At 35.3% G+C, this 7213-nt stretch overlaps 1 long non-coding RNA gene across 1 annotated transcript in view; it reads right to left on the bottom strand.

The window, feature by feature from the left end:
• Positions 1–1042: 1042 nt before the first annotated feature.
• The window catches only part of LOC106523997 (uncharacterized), a 7801-nt gene continuing 1630 nt past the window's right edge, over positions 1043–7213 (bottom strand). Inside the window, exons 2-3 of the long non-coding RNA XR_001310963.1 lie at positions 2160–2691; positions 1043–1390 (exon numbers count right to left, since the gene is read on the bottom strand). This is a non-coding gene — a long non-coding RNA (uncharacterized LOC106523997). The remainder of the gene's footprint in view (positions 1391–2159; positions 2692–7213) is intronic.

Below are 7213 nucleotides of genomic sequence, written 5' to 3'. Positions count from 1 at the left end.
TGAAATAAGCATTTTAAAATGTTTTCAAAAAATGTCTGGCACCTTGGAGAAAATCCAGGACTCGCTGGAGGGATTTTGTATTCTTTCTGGCCTGGGAACATCTCGGAGTCCCCCAGGATGACCTGGAAATTGTCGCTGGGGAGAAGGATGTCTAGGTTTCTTTCCTGGACCTTTTGCCTCCACGACCTGACTACGGATAAGAGGAAGAACATGGGGATGGAGACTTTGGAGAAAATAGTATAGCTGATGTGCTGAAAATATCTCAACAAAATAAAATTTGATTAAAAAAATAATCTGTCAAGCTAATTATATACCAAAACTAACTGAAGTTCAATTAATGCATAATTTAAGTTGGTTTGTAGTTTCAGATCTTCATATTTATATCGTAGTGTTATACAACAGCATTAATAGCAAATTTATTTTAATTTAAACTATTTATATCGTTAGTCTAAATTGTTTTATTTAAAATTACAACTCTAATTCAAACAGAATAGCCTATTGTCAACATAATCATAGAGTGTGATTTATTTTCAACTGAAATATTTTCAAACTAATGAAATATAAAGTTAGTAGTGAAGAAAATTGAAAANGATGTATACATAATGTAACGCTAACAATTAAATCCAATATATAACCTGTATGAGTAATTTAGTCATTCAAAGCTGGTATATAACCCCGTGAATTTTTCCTTTTTTATTTGTCCTATTATGGTTCCTTGTCATTTGTGAGTTATACCATGTTGTTGTTGTTGGTGGTGGTGGTGGTGGTGGTGGTGGTGGTGGTAGTATTATTATTAGTATTATCAAAATCGGTCTGGATAACAGCAGACTGACTGCTCATAAAATATACAACAGGTCTGTTAGAAATGTTTGGATGCAGATAAATTTCACATAACTGTTACATAAAATTATAGTAACTGTGTTMTATTTCCCTCACCTGATGGTGATAGAATAGTGTTGTTTTATTAATACACAGTTATCTGTTTAGTTGGTAACTTAACATAGTTATTTTTTTATCTGAAGTTCTTCATGATGTTGCTTCAGCATTCTGGCAATGCTTCACATCAACAAACATTCATTTTATTTATTTATTTTTTACAGTAGAAAGCTGTGTGCAATCAATTCAACTTTAATGTCCAAATCTGTGGTTTTGTTTATGTTGTGTTGATGGTGGAAACTTAAAGGTCTCAGTTACTACCACAAAGCTTTTTGACATTTGCACTGAACCAAACATAACACAAGTTCCAGTTTCTAATACCGCTCAATCCCAAGTCAGACAACATTTGGGACATTTTTTTCCAAACATCCAGGCTCATATGCTGTTTGTTGTCAACAGTGGTGAGTACCGACCAACAGAGTTCATGCTTGATTGGGCTGGGCCTTTGAGTTTCCTGCAAAAAGAAAGAAAGAAAAAAGAAATAAAAGCAGAACATATAAGGCAGGGGCATCCACATGGTTTGTATACATGACAAAACCTTAATAAAGTACTACTGTACAAGGTGTTGTATCTAGATCCATTATTTATAACTTTACCCACATAAAGAACAAGATGATCTTCCTCCCACAGTCCTCCCACATCCTCTCCTAAACAGTATTTCTGTCTCTTTTTAGCTCTGTTTGGCAGATGGCTTGTTGATATTGCCATATTACACTCAAGTATTGTGTTGCTTTATTTTTGGACACTTTACTGTGTTGTTTTGTTTTAGAATCAAGGAGGTTCACTGTAGCCAGGTTCCACTAGGGTTCTAAACACATTAAGAATGAATTGCGATGTTCTGCTCCACCTTAAAGTGCTTTGCAGTCTCACCTGTTCCCACACCAAACTTTGCCATTAACCTCTGTTTGAACTCAAGAGGAGCCAAAGTAAATAAATCATCAGTGGCATGTTCAGTGAGAGAATCTGGCACCTACTTGTGCCTTGGTACTTCTTGTCACCTTGACAGATGAATGACACATCTCCTTGTTTTCCTATTGAACGTCTTTACTTTCATCATTCCTCTACCTCTGTTTTATCCACTGAACCTCTGTTCTCATTTGTCTTCATTTCTTCCCTCTTTCACCGGGTCTCCCTTGTATTCTTTATTTAGCCCTAATGAATTCTTTCTTATATGTTTCACAGACACACACCCCTCCCAACTGCTTTTAGTTCTTTCTGCTCACCCGTTTCTCTTTCTCTCTGGCTTTCGTCTCTGGGCTTTTGTCCTCACATCCTTTGGATTATTGGAGGATGTGGTACAGCATCGTGTCTCAGGCCACTAGAGGACTTTTAGAAGTCAACAAGAGAGAGGCTGTCATGCTCCCTGGGGTTCTCGCGCACACACACCCATTCAGTTCCACACATACCAATGKTAAGCTCTTGAATCCCCCTCAAAGAACCTAACTCCCACAAGGCAAAATGCCACAGAGAGGAAAAACAAAGAGATGGAATATTTTCTTTCTGTCCTCCGCTTTCTATCTCTTTCTAACCACCTCTCTTCTCGCTGTAGTCTTCAGTAGTTCTCTGCAGTGCAGTACAATCATKCGGAATGATCAAAGAGTCTGGGGTTTTAGAAGCGAGGGACAAGTTGAACGTGTGTGGAAGACGAGACGAGAAAAGAAGGCAGGGGAACAGAGCTGTCAATCAGGCACTCCATCAAACTCTGTGGGGCTTGTTTCTCAGTGGCACTTCCATGGAATACAACACCAAGTTTACCTGGGGAAAAAAAAACAGAACTGTGGTGTTTATTTATTTATTTATTTATTTATTTATTGGTCAGAATTTAAGGATTTTCTAGGAAAGTAAAGTAACAGGTGCAGCAGAAATGTTGGTCTGTCTTAGAGTTTCCAAAATATGTGCAGTTTTTAAATTAACCAGACCTGTAATAATGTCATTTAAAACAGAATAAATTAATAAAGCTGATAGAAATATCTTTATTTAAATTTATCATGTCTTCCATCAAACAACATTGATACAAGTAACTCTGACTCCCTGCTTTAGTTAAGATGAAGAATAAATAAATAAACAAGCTGACTTTGCCTATAAGTTTTAACACAAAATGAAAAATGAATTGGATTTGGAAAAACTGCCCCAAACCAAAGTCTTCTCCAATGCTGACCAATGTAGCCATACAAAATTATATTGTCTAGCTTTGTCTTTGCTTTGATTTTTTGTAGTGGTCGAGAGAGCTTAATAAGTAAAAAAAAAAATCATAATAATAATGCCTAAATTATAAGTTATGTCCAATGTATTGGTTTGTGAATCATGAAACCACAGCACCCTCTTCTGGAATGAGATAAAATTACAATTGGAAGTGTGCTGGTACACGTGTAAATGTGTTATGGGTTTCTAAAATRTGAATAATTGACAAATTAAACATGGTTTTACAGTTTCTTCACCAGAAGAAATGTAGGATGAATAGCACACATATATTAAATACAAAATGAGAATRGGTCTGTGTTTCTTTTCATAGAGAAAAAAGCTGATCACAGCATCAGATGCCACACTGAAACTTTGGAGGCAACCTGGGCAGTTTTTTTAAATTTTATTTATGTTTTAATGTGCTCCAAAATGTGTTAGTGTGCACAGTCAACATTCACTCAGGAGGGACTGCCCCAATGTAGGAGTCAGAAAAGAGCAGAAKACACATTTGTTAGTTGCACAAACAGTTCTAATCGCAAATTAGATGAAGGTAAACCTATGAGGATCTGAGTACACCTCAGGAAGCTTCAAGTTCTTGCCCCCTAGATTCTTAAAACGACCTGGTAATGGGTGGAGATAAGAATGGTTGGTTGTGCTAGTTTGAGAACTGAAATAAGCAAAGAAGGGGTTCAAAGGATTAAAAAAACTGCAATTTGTTTGGTTTCTGAATGAAAACTAAATAGAATGAATGAATGAATGAATGAATGAATGAATGAATGAATGAATGAATGAATGAATGAATGAATGAATGAATGAAAAACTGATTTACCTGAATCAAGATGACCAGTGAAAGAAAATCCAAGTTTCCTGTGTTCCTCTGAACTTTTAAACATGCAACAGCTCTTTGATATGCAAGTCCTTTATAACATTTGTSCTTTTAAATTGTAATAATCATGCAAATGATTAACTAATTGGAGATAGTTAGAGATAATGGATATTTTAGTTGTTTAATTTTAACAGCTAAGTGTTTTAGAATAAAGTGATTTATTCTGTTGGTGACAGCATTATGTAGTAAAGTATTAAAATTATAGTTCCTTAATTTGTCAACATAGAAATTGTATCATACTGTGCCAGTTTCAAAATGAGATAAGATAAAAAAACAGAAAAGCATAAGTCCTAATTTCATATACACAATTGTCTAAAAATCAGAGGAAAATAATCACCTAGTATTCAATCTAAGATTAAGAAAAGCTCACAGTTAGAAAAAATACAGCTGCTGTGGAATTCAACGTTATGGCACAAGTGCACACAAACAGATGCACATTGCTTTATAAGTTTAATGTACAGGAGTTGAATCAGTAAGGCAGCTGGTGTTAAACCATATAAATGAGTTTATGGTTTAATATGCTTGATGGGCAACACACACTGTTATGCTGTGGGCTGTGACTGAGTGCGTGCCAAAACTCCCAGGCCAATAACTCAACAGTAACATCCAAATCATCCTTTTAAACATGACAAAACAAAGATGCTATAGAATTTCATTTTATTTTAGATTTTAAAAATGTAAGTACACATTAACATCTCATTTACAAACTAGGATGGTTCCTACTGGTCTAGGACTTGGGTTGTTTGTGTTTGAGATTGTTTTTTTTTTACTATTTTATATTATTCTTTTTTATTTTTTAAGAACATGTTCAGGTAAATTAAAATACCCTGGGTTCCTTAAGGAAGAATGAAACCTATCTAAAGGATGAACACTTCAGCTGCCTTTCATTTTATTTCATGGCTATTTGTATTTCATTGTATATAGAATTTATGTTGTTTTAAAAAAAGAAATGAATAAACTTTACTTTTTACATTTTGATGCAGAAGTGTATCCATTCTCTGAGCTAATGGAAATCCCTGTCTCTAGGGCTGAGCCTGCCCATCCCAATGAAGGAAAGTCTTTCTTTCAATCATGATCCATATCTCATGACCATAGAGCAGGTTTGGAACATAGACAGACCAATAAATTGAGCGATTTGCCTTACAGCTCAGCACATTTTGTCACAATGGGTGTGTCTTTATAGAACCTGAATTGTGTTTTACAAAAAAAAAAAGGCAACTAAAGCAGCTACACTGCAAAAACTGTCCCTCTTACCCAGTTTTAAAATCTTATATCCAGCCAAAAAGTCTTTTTGATCTTGTTTTGAGACTGATTTACTAAACAAGAATTGATTGAGTAAGAATGATAATGTTGTTTTCAGAATGTGTAAGATTATTTGTCTTGTTAGTCTGAAAATTTGACTCAAATTAAAGTCAAAATTTTCTGCCAATGGAGTAAAAAAAAATACTTGGTAAGATTCTTGAAAATTGATTTGACTCATTTTTTTATTATTTCAAGAATCTTACCAAGTAAATTTTTTTACTCCATTGGCAGAAATTTTTGACTTAATTTTAGTCAAATTTTCAGACTAACAAGACAAATAATCTTACACATTCTGAAAACAAGAATATTATTCTTACACAATCAGTTGATTAGTAAATCAGTCTCAAAACAAGAACAAAAAGACATTTTGGCAGGATATAAGATTTTAAAACTTGGTTAGGTGGACATTTTTGCAGTGTAAAGCATGGTCTCACCTGAGCACAGAACACATGCACACTGTTTTTCTGTTCATAGGTTGCCATACTTAGAGAATGTATTTTTTAAAATAATTTCTTTGTGACTTCCTTCAGCTCTTGTAAAATATGGCTTAAGTTATTTTTAAGTTATTTTTTAGATGCAGACAGAATGTACTGATTGGCAATGGTCATCATAGGCTTTCCTGATACTCTTCGGGTATTGATTTTTTGATGAAGCACCACCTGAAGGTCAGCCTCAACTAAATGTGGTTTAACTGGCTGTGACCTTCACAGTTTTCACAGACTCCCTAACTGCGTTCACAATTCTTTGCATTTCACATGTTGAAAGACCAAGATTTTTCACCATGTTTCACTAAGAAAAAATAAAATAAAATAAACTTCCAAACTCCATCCGAGTATTAGTCCGTTGGTGATGGAAATAGACCATATCCTTTCTTATACATCTGATGACTAAAAGATAATCTGGTAATGATGTTCTGTCAAATATACTGTATATTACTACTCAGTTCACCAGGAATTAGGTAAACCTTTGCTGATCAGATAAACTGATAGCACCATTGGCATATTTGATTTATATCAGTGGTGCCAGATCCTGGTCCTCCAGGGCCAATATCTTAGAAACTGTATTTCTCTGCTTTGAAAGCCCAGGTTTGAATGGACACATGATTAATAGCCTTCTGAAGAACTTGAAGAGCAGGTAAACCACTAAAGCATGCACAATAGTGGTCCAYRAGGACCAGGATTGGGCACCAATGGTCAATGCTTAGCACCCATGTGTTAGATAAACTATTAACATCCATCTTTACCCCTTTCTATGTTTCTATATTGTGGGGGTTGCTTGTGCCAATGCCCAGCAGTCATCATACACAAGCACAGTGAGAGTGAGAGTGTGCATGCTTGTTTGTTTCACCTGTCTCTATGTGGTCATTGGAATGGATCTGAACCCTGTCCAGGGTGTATACCCTGCCTCTCACACAGTGACGGCTGAAAATAGGCAGCTTCGTGTGATTCCGAAATGAAGAAGTAAAGAAAGTGAATGGTAGAATAGATGATTAAACCTGAAAATAGGTCAAATCTCCTTCAAATTATTATTTTAGGCATTTTAGCCCATTCATTAGATTGAATGATGAAACATTTTCATCACATATTCAACTGAGTTGTTCAGAAAACATCAGAGCCGCAGCATCAAATGTCCAGGGCCGATAARCCAATGATGTAACAGATGCTCTTACCTCACAGGTTCAAGCAAACAGAGCAGGTAAGAAGATAATGAGAGCAGAAAGAGAGCTGACTTCTGATAGGTCAAAGAGAGTAATCACATGAGGCAGTTAGCAACAGCATCTATGCAGCTGTACAAACACAGGAACAAATTAAACCAAGCATGTTCTTTTTGCGTCCATAAATGCACTATAATTAAGCTTGGTCGCTCTTAACTGACTAGTGTGTGTATGTATGTATATATATATATATA

This window comes from Austrofundulus limnaeus, unplaced genomic scaffold (genome assembly GCF_001266775.1).
Source record: "Austrofundulus limnaeus strain Quisiro unplaced genomic scaffold, Austrofundulus_limnaeus-1.0 Scaffold173, whole genome shotgun sequence".
NCBI classification, from domain to species: Eukaryota; Metazoa; Chordata; class Actinopteri; order Cyprinodontiformes; family Rivulidae; genus Austrofundulus; species Austrofundulus limnaeus.
Note: the sequence above shows the minus strand (reverse complement) of the source record. Positions and strands in the feature narration are given on the sequence as shown.